Source organism: Capsicum annuum, chromosome 4, assembly GCF_002878395.1.
Source record: "Capsicum annuum cultivar UCD-10X-F1 chromosome 4, UCD10Xv1.1, whole genome shotgun sequence".
NCBI lineage: Eukaryota > Viridiplantae > Streptophyta > Magnoliopsida > Solanales > Solanaceae > Capsicum > Capsicum annuum.
Genome location: NC_061114.1, coordinates 114,759,059 through 114,778,463, shown reverse-complemented (window position 1 = coordinate 114,778,463; position 19,405 = coordinate 114,759,059).

The following is a 19,405-nucleotide window of genomic DNA, read 5'->3' as shown; positions in this document are numbered from 1 at the left end:
AATTATTACATAATTAACCATGAAAAATATTTAAACCAATCACATTCAAAACCCTCACCCTATAGTTCAAAAACCATTATAAAAACCATGAATAATAACCAATTTCATCCCATTATTAAAATACAAGTATAGGAATAGATATACATGACTTAAATTGTCAATAAATTCAAAGAAAACCACACACTTAGGGCCCTAGATGACCACCTCTTTGAACCCTAGCCTTGAGTTAAAAAGGTAAATCTGAGAGAGGATAGTTGAGAGTAATGAGAATGACCTTTGTATCTTGAAAACTAAAAGAAATAGGTCATTATAGTGATTAAAAATCATTTATAGGTGAAAGGACCCCCTTACACCTCATTCCATTTAAAAATAATAGGACCACTGATACGGGTACGACCACGAGGATGCACGTATGTGAGAATGCGTTGGACCCATCAAATAAAGCATCCTAGTAAAGTATGGAGAAGGCCTTGGATCACACCAAAATTGACCCTAAACTTGCACTCCAAGGGCACCCTTGGTCACATTTCATTAAAGGGACCTTTTGGTCATATTGACTATTATTTGTAATACACTATAAATAAAATAATGTAGGGTTTTAGTCATTCATTTTGATTGAATATTGTAAGTTGTAACATTGAAACACCCTCTCTTGAGAGAATGGCCTCTTGGCCGAAACATAGTAACTAGGAAAATCAACTTGAGTGTGGAATCACTCGTGTTGGATTCAAGCTTGGAAACATTTGATGCCTGGAAGATCGAGGTCCATCTTATTTCAACATAAGAGATAGGTGAATCATTGTGTGTGGTGTTGATGGTCCAAGAGTGGAATAGGCTTTAGGGTTCTTAAGATTACATCTTTGCGTAGTCTATCTATCTATCCCTTTGTTTCTTGTAGCCGTGTGTTTGTTATTCTTAATAATATTGTTGTTGTTATTCATGTTCTTCATTATTGTGTTGTTAATATAGTTTGTTGTATTCTGAAAATAGCTGTTAATCACCTCATTACATTGTGTTCTTGTTGTAGATCTTGAATTTGAGAGGGGTCACTAAAGGGTTCTCGGTTCTCTTGAACTCGTGGACTATTTTGAGTGTTTATTTTGTGTTTCTGTTGTTTATCTTGTATCATTTGTTATCAAAGCATGGCTTGATATTGTTCCTACAAGATCAATCTATGGCTTGCTTGATAGGAAATTCAAGAAAAAAAGTGTTAGAAAACTGAAAATTCAAAAAGAAGCAAATATGTCCAATTTGTGTTCTTGGCCAAAATTGTGTTATGTTGTGTCTTGGCCGAGATTTTTTACTTTTTTAGTTGTTTATAGTGTTAGTTTTCTTCATCTATAACACTTTTGAGTCTAAATCTAAGTTTGAGCTTACATTGTTGGAGTTGTTATTGTGAACATAAGGCTTGGCCGAATTATTGTTGAAACATTATTGTGGTGGACTGTTTTGGCCTTGTGGTCTTCATATTGTTGTTTTTATAAGCTTGACCACATGATATTGTTGTTCATTGGTGGCCTAAGAACCATTTTGTTGAAGTTGTAGTTTTCTTGGCCAAAGGTTGAAGATATTGTATTATGAAAATTGGAAGTTGGCCGTGTGAAGTTCTTCACCACCTTCATATCTTGTTAAAATAAAGTGAAAGTTAGATCCAAAAAGGTGAAAAAAAGGTGTGAGAACTTTGTTACTCTTGAAAGACTTACCATCACTCACCAATTAGTAAATCATATCTCAACCATTTTTCATAAAATAAGGACCTATGTTTTGAGGAAAGGAGGAAGTCAAGACTTTTTGTGTTTGAATTTCAGAAGGGCTCCAAGACTTGTATCTCCATCCATTAACCAAATTCCAATTCCTAAATAGTAAATTGACCAATGACTTGAGATTGGACAATAAAAATTGTTAGAAACCGCAACCAATTACATGCTACCACGTCATCATTGTTATTGTTCACGCAATAATTTTGGCTCAAACTTTTGATCTCTTAGTTTCCTTTTTTTGTTCCTTAGTTTCACTTTAGTTGGATCCAATACTAATTGGCAAACCAGTACTCATCTACTAGATTGTTAGTTAGTCTTTGTGTTTGTTCATTCGTGTTAAGCATTGTTGTGTGCTTTTCTCTTTTGTAAATTCATTGTATCTTGTTAGTTCAAGTCCGTAAATAAATTTTCCTTAAGTCAACTCAAACGAAAATCTATTCCGGGAAAGAGTAGACTCGACCCTCAATCACTCGCGAAGTACAAACCGGCTTTCAACACTTGTGAAACCAAGTGTGTGATGATAAAGTATGGTGAGGTTTTTCAACTAACTTGTTTTTTCTTTTGTAGGTGTGTTCTTTTCTTTCCTTTTTACGTACAATTACAAGGGAACCCGCGGCTTTCACCTCTCAACCCATGGACAACAATGCCACCAATGTCATTTTGGCCTACCTTAACACTATCTGTCGAGACCTAGCTATGGTAAATGAATGGTTGGATCATATGGTAGGTCAAAGAGAGTAAGTGGGCTTCCCGGACATAGGTCAAAAGGAAGGCCATAGATCATGTGAGCTACGAGGTAAAAATACTATTCCCTACACTGCTAATAACTTAGAATGTTATGTTGTGGCTAGTAGTGTCCAATTGGATGTAGTTATGGATTTACCTAGAGTGGAGGTGTTTGAGTCTCCCTATTGTCATACTCTTGGTAATGTTAGGTTACATGAGGACCAAACTCTTGTTGTAAGTACACAAGCACTAGTTGATCCTTTAGATGATAAAATTGATTCTTCTTGTAAGAATGATTTATGTCTATCTAGTGCTAGCCCTTATAACTTGAACAAGGTTCTATTACCAATTGACAAGAGTACTCAAACACTAGTTGACCCTTGTGAGACCAAGGTGAGTCTACATTGGTATTTGAGTTGCTAACAACTAGTGAGGATGTGAATGAAGATCAACTTACTCATGAATGTATTCCACTACTTAAGCATATGTGTGGCGTGCTTACAAAATCTCAAGTTAGTGATGGTGTTTATAGAGTTGATCTTAATGGTGCACGTGAATCTTTGAACATCTTGTGTGGTAAAAGCCTTTCTAGTAGTTTTGTTCATAGAGATCATGTGTATGAAAATGTTGTAAATGATGGCATATGTCTTTTTGATGTAGGACTTCTAGGTCGTGTCTCTCTATTCTTGAATGTTAGTCTTCTCTTAAAGGCAAATGTCATGTAGTGTTGTAGGAGTGACATTCTAGGGGAAAGAAGGGCTAACCTCAGCTTAGATCATTGGCTACTTCTCCTATTTGACCTCGGTACTCTCCCAGAATGTAGGAATTTCTACACTTCCCACTTGATGCTTGGTAACAAGACAAGCAATGTTTGAAAGTGGGTGCTAATGAAAGAAGGCAAGGTTCTTCCTTGTCTCTTTTTGTTGATGACGACCTCTTCCTTTGTGCCATTTATACTAAGGTTTTCATGTTCAACACAAAGGACCTATGGATATACTCCAAGTTTGTCCCACCTTGGCATGGCATGTGATATGTGTATTTTGCTAATCCTACCCGTCATTTTATGAGGATGTTTTTCTTGTTTGTCTTTCTTTGATTTTGCAAAGAGCGGATTCAAGGTCGAATCCTCTTTCAAGAAGGGAAGGATGATACAGGTATGACCACGAGGATGCACATATATGAGAATGAATTGGACTTGTCCAATAAAGCATCCAAGTGAAGTGTGGAGAAGGCCTTTGATCACACCAAAACCAATCCTAAACTTGCACTCCAAGGGCGCCCTTGGTCACATTTAATTAAAGGGACCTTTTGGTCATTTTACCTATTATTTGTAATACAGTATAAATAGAATGATGTAGGGTTTTAGTCATTAGTTTTGATTGAATATTGAAATTTGTAACATTGAAACACCCTCTCTTGAGAGAATGGCCTCTTGTCTGAAACACAGTTACTAGGGAAATCAACTTAAGTGTGAAATCACTCGTGTTGGATTCAAGCTTGGAAACATTGGATTCTTGGGAGATCGAGGTCCCTCTTGTTTCAACGTAAGAGATAGGTGAAACATTGTGTGTGGTGTTTAGGGTCCAAGAGTGGAATAGGCTCTTGGGTTCTTAAGATTTCATCTTTGTGTAGTCTATCTATCTATCCCTTTGTGTTTTGTAGCCGTGTGGTTGTTATTCTTAATAATACTATTATTGCTCTTCGTGTTATTCATTCTCGTATTGTTAATCTATTTTGTTGTCCTCTGAAAATAAGTGTTAATCACCTCATTACATTGTGTTCTTGTTGTAGATCTTGAATCTGAGAGGGGTCACTCAAAGGGTCCTCAGTTCTCTTGAACTAATGGACTGTTTTGTTTGTTTGTTTATTTTTTCCATTGTTTATCTTGTATCAACCACCTGGTATTACTCTAGGTCCATGGTATAGACCTTATCGTGGAGGTAAAGCCTCCATCACATGGACCCTATCGTAGAGGCTAACCTCTATGAAAATGACCATATTGCTGAGATTATCCTCTAGTACATGGGGTTATGAACAAGTTAATTTAATCTTTTGACAATATTTGTTAGAAATAATTAACAAATATTTCTAATTATTGCAAATGTAGGAATAATATTTAATCTAAAAATAATTAACTAATATTTCTAATTATTGCAAAGATTGTTAGCCCTTACAATCTTTTAACAAGGCTAACCCCATGTACTCCGTTAAAATATTATTGGTTCATTTTCAAGTTAATTATTGCAAATGTAGGAATAATATTTAATCTAAAGCTAATTTTAATATCATAAAAACGAAAGATCCCACAACTAATTGATTGTTGCTATAAACAAGCTTAATGTGCAATTGACTTGCGACGATGAGGTTATAAATAAAGTTATTGTCAAGAATTTGTTTGGTTGAGTGCAAAGTCTTAAAATATACAGAAAACAAGAAAATGACATATCAGGGTTATTTCAAGAATACAACATCTTCATGAATATGGTTTGATCACAAGAACACAATGAATATCAATATTTGAAAGATGGCATACATGATTGAGATTCATCATCTTTGATAAGTGAAATGATGTTTGCATGAGGGGGGTACAATACGTGCGGTACTTTTTTTTTCCTTGGTCTAGGTTTTGTTCCAATGGGGTTTTCTGACAATAGTTTTAATGAGGCAGCAAACAAATGCGTATTATAAGATAAGTCTACTCTTTTTCCTTCACTAGGAATTTTCTTCCACACGGTTTTTTCTAGTGAGGTTTTTGCGAGGCATATCATCTATGGACATCCAAGGGGGGAGATTTAAAAAATGATATTTTTATGGTGGATGTCCATAACTCTTACGAATTAAGTACTTCCACCAATATTCTCTATGATTTGTAGTTAATCCTCCATTACTGCACACACCATTATCGGTGTAATTCTTATACCCTTTAACCTCTCCTATAATGTTCTTGTTTAGTGTATGTTATGAAAAATATTTTGTATTCCTCTATGAAGATTATAAGTAGGGGAATATGATCTCATATTGTACACACAAAAAATACACTTGAAAGACTTGTACGTTTATACATGAAAGAATGAAAAGTTCTCATCTCTTGTCTACTTTTTCTTTTATATTGCTATTTGCTAATCTTTTAGATTAATTTTAACATTCTTTTTCTACAAACTAAACATAATTCTACAATATGTATTTGATATAATTCTACTATAACTTGGAACTAGAACAGAATTTAGACCAAAGTAGCTCAAATCTTATCCAAATAGCCACAAATTTTATATTTGAATCTACCTCAATGGTCCAAATCTTTTGACATATCACCCTCTTGAAACGAAGTTTTTTTATGACAGCTAAATTTTTAGAACTAGTTCTTGAATGAGTTGATAAGATATACCAATATTATTTTGACTCCTCCGATAATGTTATTTTCATCAAATTGTGAAGACTAGATGATGTAACCATCTCTTGTATAATCTCAAAAACTAACTATGACTTGAAATTTTAATAGTATTTTACTGGATGATATAATTAGCATCTATTACTTCAATGTCATAGGAAATTTATTGTGTTTCTAAATTGCTTGATTAATAAGGCTATATCTTGTTTTGATGATTATTAGCCGACAACAAGGGACCAGGACCCTAGGTCTTCATAAATCTAGTACAACTGCCACTATCCTGCGTAGTTTTGTCTTTTAGTGTAACAAACTACACAGGTGAGCTTGTACCTATCAGGATACCTAGTAGAATCTGATTTATATCCTAATTATTATTCCTATATAAAAGGGAAAGAATGCTTCTTAATTGGCGAGTTCTTAAAAATTAGAATAGTGGAGTGGGAAAGAGGTGAAAACTCTATTTTGCAACATTGCTCGAGTTCTACAAAAAAGAATGCTTCTTAATTGGCAAGTTCTTACAAATTAGAATAGTGGAGTGGGAAAGAGTTGAAAACTCTATTTTGCAACATTGCTCGAGTTCTAAATTTTTGTATTTTTACTTAAACAGTGAGTGTTCTTGAGTCAAGTCATGTTTTGTAATTGAATTACTTATTTTATAAAAGTAATATTTCTCTTCTGTTAGTGAGAATGCTTGGGTAGAATTACCTAAGTTTTATATTGGTAAGAGTTAATCAATATCAGGGTGAGTTCATGGAAGATATGTCAAGGTAGGCTTGTAATATAGTTATTACAAGCAGGTGGAGCCTAGAGTTTAGTTCAAATTGAGTTTGTAATAAAGAATTTGATTGTAGTGGATTGTTGAGCGCTTGTGAGGGCAAGCCACAATTTTTCCTCCTTTGAGCAAGGAGGTTTCCATGTTAAATCATTGTGTTCTTTACTTCCCTTCAAAGTTTTAGGTTCTTTACTATTTCACTAATTTATTTCCAGTAACTGACTTTAAGGGACCTGATCTATCATAGTATGGTGTAACCCCTTTATGTTTCAACAACTGGTATCATAGCCAGAACAATCTAAAAAGTTCACACCTAGAGTGATTTGCTTATCATGGCTGCTCCACCGAATTTATAAGAAGGGCAATCTACCATTAGACCACCTAGATTTAATAATTAATTCTATGGGTGGTGGAAAACAGGGGTGTATGGCTTCATTATGGCTAAGGACAGTGTACTGATGAATTTAATAATGAATGGTCCTCATGTGCTAGTTAGATAGGTTAAATATGGAGACATAACTATAATGGGTTTTAAAGCAGGAGAGGGTATGACAATGAAGATAGAAGAAGAGTTGAGAAGAATTACAAGGCCAAGAAAATGCTAGTTTATGGAATAGGGCTTGATGAATACAATAAGATTTCTACATAAAAATGCTAAAGAAATCTAGGATTGTATAAAGACTGCTCATGAAAGAACCATTGATTTAAATGATTAAAAAGTTGATATGCTGACTACTCAGTATGAAACCTTCACAACAAAAGAAGGAGAAAATATCGAAGAGATGTATACAATATTCAATTCAATCACAAATGAGTTTCACTACTTAAGAGAAGTAATTCCTCTGTATAAAAAGGTGAGAAAATCTCTGGGGGTTCTTCCTAAATCCTTGGAAAGCAAAGTGGATGCTATCACTAAGGCAAGAAACCTTATAACTCTGAAAATAGAAACCTTATAACTCTTAAAATAGATGAACTTATTGGTAATTTGAAGACTCTGTCCAATGTACAAAATTGAATATCAAGAATATCTCAAGATTAGAGGTGACAAAGGAGTAAAATAAAGAAGAAATATTGCTATATGGGGGATTCTTCTAGTTAAGTAGGCCTTAGCTGTATGGGGGATTCTTCTAGTTAAGTAGGCCTTAGCTGTATGGGGGATTCTTCTAGTTAATCTGAGGAAGTTTGAAAGCATGAATATGTTTCCATGCTGGAAGTGGAGGATGAGAAAGTGACTTTTGATTCTTTGCTTTCTCTCATGAAAAACACTGAAGATGAAGAATAATGTGAGGTAACTCCTTCTAATATTAAATAAAACTTGGAAAACTACTCTTCTAGAAAGATTAAAAAGCTTTCTAAAGTGTTCATTGATTCTACCTATTAACTAATTGCTAAGAAAAATGTTCAAGAAGAGAAGGTACAAAATCAATAGCTTGAATTAATTTTTTTAACTCTCAAGATATTTGAAACTAATAAATAGGCTGATAAGTTAAAATCTAAAAATCGGAGTGTGGTGAATAAACTGGAGAAAGTAAATGATATTGATGACAAAGGAAAGAAAGAAGCTTAAAGGCCTCATATTGAGCTTGAACGAAAAACAAGGGATTTTTAAAATCAACTTATGACTTCCCTCCATAAGAATGAAGAATTAGAAAGGGACCTAGTATGTATAAGAGAAAAACTCAACAAATCTCTACAACTGACCACATCCTCTTTGATCCTTTCCAATATAACTGGTCAAAGTGTCAATAATGGTAAAAGTCTTGGATATTAGTATCAAACCAAATCACTTGGATCTCAAGGAAAAGTTATTCATGATATTAGAAATAGGGTCTATAAACTTCTATGTACTCATTGTGGAAGAGATGGTTATACGAAGAAAAACTATCAAAACTTGTTTAGAGCTAGAACAAGCAATTTTAGATATATCCAGCAAGGGAATTCCTATCCTATGGGTTCCAAAACTTTGAAAAATATGAAGAAATTCTCATTACATAGATGGGCCAAGAAAGATTTGAACACACCCTTGACTACCTACTAGGAACTACAACTTAAATGGGTTCCTAAATGTAATAAATGACTTTGTCTATAGGTGGGAGAAAGGGATTGCAGTTAGAACTATTGTATTGATAATGAATGTTAAAAACATATAACTAAAAAATATGACAATATTCTATCTCTCAAGACACTTCAAGATGCAGGTGTCTCATTTTGAAAAGGTGATAAGGTTAAATTCTCATCTGATGGAAGCACAGTATAAAACTTGAAGTCTAGGAGAGTTATTCTAAAAGCCAAGAGAATAAAAAAAATATATGTGGCCAATTTGGAGTTTATGGATGATAAGGAATTAACTTACTTAAGTATTCAAACTGAAGATGCTGATTTATGTTACAAAAGGCTGGGACATATAAAGTCTACTTTTTTGAACAAGTTGATGCAAAGGGAACTAGTCCATGGGGAGCCAAAGCTGAATTTCCAGACAACATGTCCAAAGTAGAGAAGAAAAGAAGTATGGGTTTGTCATTGTGGATGACTTGTCTAGGTTCACCTAGAAAATGTTCTTGAGAACCAAGGATGAAATCTATAAGGCTCTAGTTATTTTTTTAGCCTAGCAAACACAAATGAAGTAGTAATTGTGGAGTACACCTGATCAAGCTAAGCATACAAAGTTTTTAACAAAAAGGAACTCTATGTTTTGAAGAAAATGTGCATGTGATCTAAGATGAGTCATGAAAGACGGTGAATCCTGATGAGGATGAAGATTCAACATTTAAAGAACTCATTCTATTTCAAAGAGATAATACTATTAAAGATGATGGTAAAAGGACTCAATGACACAGATGAAAATAATGAAAGTGATAGTGATCAAGATCTCAATTACAAACCCTTGCTCCAACTGAAAGAATATCGAGAAGGATCCAGTCAAGTTCTTTAGGGACCTGGAGTTGTAAAACACATCTTAGAAGGACAAACAGAAGGGAAATATCTTCTGACCCATTGATAATCTAATCTTACCTTTGGAGACTAGAGTCCAAAAAAAAGCTCAATCAGAAATTTCAAGGTTTATCAACTTTATTATTTCAAATTGAGCCCAAAAATATGAAAGAAGCTAAAAAAAATGCTTAATGGATTATAGAAATAAAGGAGAAGCTTCATCAATTTGAAAGAAGTTAAATCTGGGACTTGCTCTCCAAACCTACTAACAAAACAATTTTGGAATGAAGTGGTCTACTGAAACAAACAAGTTGAGGCTGAAATTGTTAAAATTAACATGACCTACTTGATGAATGAATTCTTCTCCCTAAAATTGGCTATGATTAGGAGTCAGGTTTCCTTGGTAAATAGGCACATATTAGTATAACTAAGTACCATACCGTTGCGGGTATACACCTATGGGAACAACTTTGGAAGAGGACAAATGTGACTTGCACATATTTGATGATTCTCTTAAGAACAAAGGTACTTGATCCCATCTCTCAAGGCTAGTGAAAATATAATGTGTTTTAATAATCATAAAATTCTATCTAAAAAAGCCACACATTTTTTTTGTGTAAAAATTGCCAATTCTTAGAAAGGTGTAGAGTTTCACCTATTAAAAATGGACACGTTATTTCATTCAAAAAGAAAAATCTTAATGACAACATTCACATCACTTAAACACAAAATAAAAGTCATCTCTTTTTATTCACTTTCAAAATTAACTCGATTCATCTTCTTCAATTAACCATCATATCTAAACTTGAACGGGTCCCATTCACTCTCTCTACAAAAATTAAATACAAAATTATAGGTATTCCAATCTCTCAACCTCTGTAAAAGAACCTGAAATTGATAAAGCCCCACAATATCAATCAGAACAATCCCATATTGAACTTTTTCATCCTTTAACACCCAATAGCATAGAAGAAATCTCTTTAAGACCTAAAAAAGAACTTGTGTTTACTCTACACACTAAACCCCCTTCAGAAATTTTAGAACCTCAAAATGAATCTATCCAAGTCAAAGTTTCCCCGACTATAGAAATATCTGTTCTGTCTACCTTGATAGAGTATGTGATTCCAGGTTTTGGTTCACTGATTGAACTAGAAATATCTTAATCCAAAGTTCCTCCTTCCTTAGAAGAACCAAAATTACCTAAAGACTCTAAAATCCATATTTTTTCTATAGAACCAGAAAACACAAAGCTCTCAGAAATCCCATAAGTACCTGGATCCGTCAAACCCTATTATTGCGCAACTATGTGATGAAGAAATACTAATAAAGGGGTCAATATTTTCTGCAGTGAAAATTGAATAGCTAAAAATTTACTTCTGCTTACATATGATCCCAAGGAAAACTACATTGGTGTAGAATAAAAAAAAGTAGGTGAAAAATATTATGTGATAAAAGATAAAGAAATTGTGCTACATCCAAATTAGGAGGATTAGGATGAACCTACCATTCAGGTGGCCTGTGAAAAAATTAAGACGCAGTAAAGGCAAGGAGACACTGATTGATTTTGGTGTAAAATTTTCTAGATCCTGTTTTACTAAGAGATCTCAAAAGAAGTTATTAATAGATGCTTTGAGGGCTAGCAAGTCCTCTACTACTAAGAGAAAAATACTCAACAAAGTTTTTATTATGTAAGAGGAGAATGTTGAAGTCATATAGGTTATAGATATAAGAACATTGATCCTGATATTACAGTGACAAGTTAGAAAAAAAAGATAAGGAAGGATCAGCTCCTCCAGTTCAATGTTTGGTAGCTTTGCAGAAAGCAAAAAGAAATACTTTATTGTTAAATAAAAAAAAGTCTTTGAGTGACCTTCTCCTAAAAAAGAGAAAAGTTATTGAAAAAGAAATAAGCAGTGAATTCAAAAGAAAAAAAAAGGAGAAAGAAAATAAGGATGGGTCTAGAGAGCAAAGGAATGAGATCATGAAAACTCAGAAAGTATTATCTGAGAGAGTGTTTGATCTTAGGATTTATGAGAAATCTGGCATGGTTTAATTGATAGAAGATGTCAAATACCAGGGATTGTTATGCCTCCTGGAGAAACCAACTCCCATGGTTTTTTAAGAGGAAGTAAGAGAATTCTATTATATAATGGATTTCTCAGATGATGGGTGATGCTTGACTACCCAAGTGGAAGGAAAAAAATTAGATTGGATGAGGATTTACTAGGGGAAATCCTAGATATGCTTTTATAGGGGTGAGGACTATTGTAAAGAAACAAGCCTCAACTGAGTTCATGATCAATGCTTCTATGGCAAGAGGAACATCAATAACTAGTATGAGAAGGAAATTTCTCACAAGTTAGTTCCAATTAATGTTTGAATTTATGACTAAGATACTTCTGCTTGGGTCAGAGAAAAATACTATTGCATTTACTATTGATCTATTTCTGATAGAGAGTCTGAGCAAATTTAATACGATAAGTCTGCCTGCTCTTATGATAGCACACATAAACAAAGTGATCATTAAAAAGTAAGAAAGACATGAGATGTTATATGGGTACTTATTGAACAAAGTATTTGATCACTTCGGAGTGATTTCATTTATGGAAACAACTGAAAAAGTCATACAAAGGTTTAGTTTGAGAAACATTGGTGAAAAATGAGTGAATAGAAGGAAAAGTGGGAACTGTGTCCTAAGTGTCAGAGCTATTAGCCGCTCAAAATAATCTAAGCAAGGAAATAAAACAGATAAGGATTAATTTAGTTGTTAAGCATGCTAAGATATTGCACTTGAAGATGCAGAATCAGAAGTTATCTTCAAAGGGACCTGGTGCCATAGAGGAAGTTGTAGTAGAAAATGCTAAGATCTAGATCAAGGTTGCACAACTCACTCAGGAGGTTAAAGGTCTGAATTCCAAAGGTAAAGAACTTATTAAGCATTTCCTAAATGCTCATGATGCTGAGAGTTTTAGAATGGAGATGTTAATCAAGTCTTTCTCCCCTAATTTCACTTCTATATAAGTCCTATCATCCTTGTGTCATTGTGTCATCCATGTGTCATTCTTAAGTTCTTATTTCAAATATGCCTTTTAAAGATAGTTGTTTTATGTTTATTTTGGTAAGGCTTTACTCGTACTGATATTACTTAATAATGAATGAATCCTCTTCTTATATATCTCATTTTTTTCTTCTTTAAAGATTGTTCTTTATATTAGTACTACCCCAGTGACCAAGAGTTAACCAACCTGTGCTTCTTTTACTTTTAGTTTACTATTATCATATTTCAATTATGCTAAAAGGGGGGAATACTAAATATATGTAGTAGGAACCAGGTATGTGTGTTGCATGATCTGTTGAAATGAAGATAGAAGCATATGTGTTGAATGACCTATTGACAAGGGAATATTGCTTATGAATAATGATGACATATTGATAAAGGGAAGAATGTTCAATGTTGTAGTTGGAAAAATGAACTGAGTGAACATTGCTGAGTGTAGGTATATTGATAGGGGGAACATTGAAACATATTGAAAGAATTTTTATACCAATGACAATAAGTGACCAGGCCCCTGTGTTGTATGATATATTGATGGGGAGATGCAAGGTGCTTAGTGATAGGGGTACATTCATCGATAATAGTGGTGATTAATTAGATTAAATATGATAAATAAATATGGATGCTCAAAGTCTGTGGTTGGTTTATAAATATCCCAAAAGGAGAAAATTGTTATATCTTGTTTTGATGATGATTAGCTGACAACAAGGGACCAGGTCCCTGGGTCTTCATGAATCTAATACAGCTATCATTGTCCTGCATAGTTTTGTCTTCTACTATAACAAACTGTGCAGGTGAACTTGTACCTATTAGGACACTTGGCCTAATTACATTTCTACCCTAATCATTATTCCGCTATAAAAGAAAAAAAAATCTTCTCTATTGGTGAGTTTTTGCAAATTAGAACAGTGGACTAGGAAGGAGGTAAAAGTTCTAAATTTCTATATGTACGGAAAGAGTAAGTGGTCTTGAGTCAAGTCATGGTTTGTAATTTAATTAATCTTGTTATAAGAGTAATGTTTCTCTTATTATCTTGAGAGTGGTTCGGTAGAGTTACCTGCGTTTGATATTGGATAGAGTTAATAAATACCAAGGTGAGTTCTTTGCAGAGTTGTCAAGGTAGGCTTGTAGTATAGTTATTGCAAGCAGGTGCATCCAAGAGTTAGGTTCATATCGAGTTTGTAATCAAGAAGTTAATTATAGTGGATTGTTGAGCGCTTGTGAGGGAAAGTCATAGTTTTTCCTCCCTTGAGCAAGGAGGTTTCCATGTTAAATCATCGTGTTCTATACTTTGCGGCAAAGTTTTAGGTTCTTTAGTGCAATACTAATTTATTGCCTATGAATGACTTTAAGGGACCTGGTCCCTCATAGTGTGGTGCAACCCCTTTACGTTTCAATAGATAATCATCCCATAGTATCATAAATTGACTACGACTTAAATTTGTTGTTTATAATCTCAATTCAAAGGTAATTTAAATATTTATTTTCCTATTTTTTAATTGATTTTCATTTTATCTTAATGGTAAAAAGAGAGCAAAAGGGAAGGCGTCTATGTATAAGGAAAAAAATTTAGAGAAAAGGACACTATGTAGAACTTTCTAAAACAAATAGCCCAAGTTTGACATTTTTCAAAAAAGATTCCAGTCGGTTATACTATTTCTACTTTATAGTTATCTCCTAATTTGGGTCATTTTGGTTCATGCTGTTCAGATATAGTCCATGTACGAGACTTATACAGTCCATATATAATACTGATAATGTTTTCAACTTGGGTCATTTGAACCTTTAAAGAATATTTCCGTATTTTTTTGCTATAAATTTTTAACTAAAAAAATATTCTTCTATTTTTATTGTTTAGAAATAATAATTAAATAAAACTATATAAAACTAATATAATTATTATATAGAATATAAATCCATATAAGATATATGTATAAAAATTGTATAGTTCTATAAAATATGCATATGTATAAAACATATATAAAAAAATATAGAAAGTGTATAAAAATATATAATTGTTGGATAAAATATGTTAAAAAATGTATAATTATTATATAAATTAGGTATCAAAATTGTATAATTTTCTTATAGAATGTTTATATGTATGAGATATATATAGAAACTGTATAGAAGGTGTGTAGAAACAGTATAGAACAAGCCAACATATTGAAATGGTGAGAAAGTGGAATCGAAATTTCATGGTCATTTTCGTGGGAATAGTTTAATTTGAAGTGTCATTTCTGTCCTTTCCCCTAAACTTTAATTTAGTTGCATTATTCGTTTGATGATCCATTTCCTCAACCACAAACTGAAAACTAAAACAGATTAACTTAAATTAAAAGAAAATTGCTCAAACTAACGAGCACACTCACCTATATAGAAAATTATTATGGTCAAAGAGTTAATTTCTATAAATGGTATGTATTGTAAAATATATTAATGTTTTGTAGAGACCTATAAGATGGGATGAAATTGAATTTCCTGAAACATGGATCTTAAATTTGGTTATTTCTCCGAATCAAGTCACGGATGATGTGACAAACTCTGAGTTATCCCATGTAACTCAGAATCTAGATGAAAGGATTTGTCTTCAATTTGACAACAAATCCACGGTTTATAATAGTCATTCCTTTTCTATGCAAAAATTATTGCCAACTATGCATCATATATCTCCTATTAAACCAGTTTATGGTCGATCTAGGAATCGTGTAACATCTTTACATACTATTGATTCTGCATCTATACCTGCATCTATACGCTCTGTATAAAAGATTAAAATCAATCCTAAAACAAATATTGTTCAAGATAGTGATAATATATCTAATAGAGATAACCCTACTCCTTCTGAAATGGAGTTTGATGTTAATAGTGTTTAATATGTTTCCACACCAAATTGATTTTTGTCCTGGTTCCTAGTCAAGGAGTTATATTAAAAAAGAATTTTTAATAAAAAATGGAATCAATTTAGAATTTGGTTCTTTGAGACTTATAGTCCAGACGAGCTAAATAATATTTCTCAAGAATTTTATGAGATGTGTGCATTGCATAATCAAATTGTGAAGGGGTTTTGAACCTTAAATGGGATTTAGGGTCGGTTTTTAGAATGACATTTCTTCCTTTGATCCATTTTTTGTCCTCAAGCAACTATGGAAGATTAGTCATAATCACACTTACCACGATCGTGGTTAGTCTATCGTGATCGAAGTTAGTTGACTAGCTTGACTGGGTGCGGTTGCAGTTGGTTGACTAGCTTGGCTGGGCACGATCACGGGCTAACACTCGTGATTGGGATAATTGTGGGCTCGATACTTATCATGAATCAGCTAGTCTAACTTTTAAACTTCAAATTCCTTTTTGATCCTTTTCAGCTCAAGTTTGCTTCTATTTTTCTCAACACTTATATACCTGCAAAATATGAGAATTAGTACACTTAAACCCAAATATGGCTCACTTTACATTCAAATCATAGTAGTGTGTACAAATTTTGAGTGTAAATGAGTAGTAAATTTACCACTTATCAATACCCCAACGTAAAGCTTTACTTGTCCTCAAGCAACACTACCTTTTACCATGAGAAAATGTATGTTTATGCCTAAATTAGATGACCCAAATGATCATGATGACTTCAACTTGATTACTACCATAAATAGCTCTTCAAACATGGGCAAGAAGATTTTCACGATACTTTTCTATATAGCACAATTTTCAAGGATGAAAAAAACTTCAAATAGTAATAATGCAACAATCACTGATACTCAAGAAATAAATCTTTTTTTATCTTGTAACACCCCGAGTCAATATCCCAGAGGCTACACGAAGCTAACAATCTTGAAGGACTACTAGCTAACCCATGACTGGTACTTGCTGTAAGTACTGAATAATAATGACGCTGTAATAACAAAATAAAGAAGTAAATGTGGAAACTACCATAAGGTTCAAATCTGAAAACAATATTCTATATAGAAAACTGAATGCTGGAAAACAACTGTCTGGAAAAACTCTAGTCCGAAAAGCCTCTAAATTGTCTAAAAAATGGAGTTGATGGGGAAAGTCCCCAACTAACTATGAAAGACTACTGAAATAACTGAAAAGCTAAAAATAATCATGTCCTCGAACAATGAGGACTCACCACTTCCCTATCTATTGAGAAGCTATACTACTAAGGATGCTCTAGGGCCCGTGCGTCTGAACCTATGATATAAGACATCATAGCGCAGAAAACATACATCAGTACTTTGAAAGTATTGGTATGCTCAGTGAGGTAGGCTGAAATGCATGGGTTCATGATTCATGAACAATACTAACTGAACAGGGCCAGCTGAATAACATGAATATGACTAAATGAGTGTGCATGCATGAATACGTAGACTATAACTAAAATTGTGATGATATCAAATACTAAGTATAAATACAAATTTACTAATATCTGAGTTTACTGATACTATATTACTGATTATCTAGATGATTGTATCTGACAGTTCTGAAGTCTGTAAAACTATACTGAGTTCTAATCGGAGACTCAATCTGAAACTAAGACTGTGGGAGTTAATCATCTAACCGACATGCCCTTTTTTTGAATAGATTTTGAGGTCCAACTTGTAACCCCATTTGGAAGGGAGCCAGTACCATGACACGGGTAAAGACAACTAAAGAGATACCCTCATTCTGGCAGGTACTCTAATGAGAATGGTGGAAACCTCAGCCAACAGGTTAAAACGCCTCATCAACCCTCAACTGGCAGGCTTGGTACCTCAACCTACACTAGCTACGTAATTCAAGAATGCAAGGATTGATTCTAAGAGTCACACCCACTAATAGAAGGTGAGTCCCCATCCTTGGGCTTATTCAGCACTGAATCCTACTCTCAATTGAATAAAAACTGAACTGATTTCCTAGTTCATACTAGTTTTGACTAAACTATTACGAAACTAGATTGGATTAGTACCGAGTTTGCTGAATTTTCTTGGATTCTGGAACTGACTAAAAGTACCACTGATCATTACCTGACTGAAATTATTTGGTAACAGACACTGTCTCTAGGTATACAGCTAAATTATTGGGTATTAAATACCCACAGGACTCGATAACGTAAAGAGTAAACCGTAATATAAATCTTGAAGGCACAACAATGGACACATATTCATAATTTGATTTCTAAGGAATTTTGTCAAAAACTTGTAAATCATGAACTTGTACATGTATAGGTATCCATACTATCATGTCATACGTACACTAACAATTCACGTAGGCATTTTAAAAAACACCTTCAAGGCATAGCTTTAACATGGGAGTCCTTTAGACATGTAGTTCTTTCATGAGTTCATAATTAAGATCAACAATGGATCAAATTGCACAATTAATTTGCTTAGGCATTTTGGCAAATACATGAGAGGCATCACATTATACTCGTGCATGAATAATAATTCAATACATCATGGCTATATTAATTACTTAAATTTAAAAGATTTCAACAAACATGCTAACATAAATTCATGAAATTCAATACAGACATCATCTTGGAAATCACACCACAAGGTTAACATGAATACAAACAACCCACAACATAGAAATCATGATTTAAGATTTTAAAAACAGTTTCTTGAACTCCAAGGGTGAAATGGCCCTATGATGAACATTTCACATACCTTTATGATTGTTTTTTAGAAGATTGATGGTTGAATCTTTGAGATTTGAATCTTGAATTGAAAACCCTAATGCTTTTTCTTTAGAGAGTTTGAGAGAAAGTGAGTATAATTTGTTGAATGGGGGCTTAATTTCATGTTTTTGGGTGTATAAGGGTGGGGAAATTGACCCATTTAACGCCATAACACGCAATTGAAATTTGTTGAACTGCGCTGCCCCTCACGTTGTGACCACTACTTGAGTTGACTACCTATCGTGATGTGACTCCTAGCTTGGTTGACTGGTCCTCGCAACGCGGGGCCATCATGACTCTTCATGATTTTTAGCATCCATACTCGCCCTTACGATTGTCAGAAAAACTCAAAATTCACCCAAGATGGTCTATAAGTGACCCTGATCTTGAATCAATTTGAAAATTGACAAAATAAGGTCTGGAAGGTTGTGAACTAGGATTGCCAAACTAAAAAGGCTAAAATAACTCTAAGTATAAACAATTAGCTGAATTTTTTCCTAAGTCTGGGACCCCTTAGTAAGTTTTATAGGACTAAGTCATGCTTAGAATTTGTGGGGTAATACAATATCTCCCCCTTGGAAACATTCTTCCTAGAACGACGCCAACTAAGTTGAGATTAATATTGTATTGAACTTATTTACTGGATACGAACAATGAAACATGATTGAAAATACTAGTATACTAAGTTTTTCATATTGAATATGCATATCTGAATATAACGAATACATAACTGAATATATTGACAAATTGGGTTTGTATATTGAATATGCATATCTGAATGCAATGAGTACATGACTAAAAATAATTCCAGTTTGTATACTGAATTTGCATATCTGAATGCAATGAATACATGACTAAAAACAATTCATGAATGCAAGACTGAATATGCAATGTTAACTAATACCAAATTTTTCAAGGGAATTCTGAGTAAGTTTTAACGAAAAGTATTACCTTGAGCTAAGTTTGAGTTAGTAGATAAAAGGTAACCAATCTCAAATTTAAGATCCTTTCTATGCACATCTGCATACGATTTCTGTTGGCTCTGATCTGTCTTAAACCTTTCTCTGATCAACTAAACTTTTTCTAAGGCATCAAATACTATGTTCGGCCCTATCAC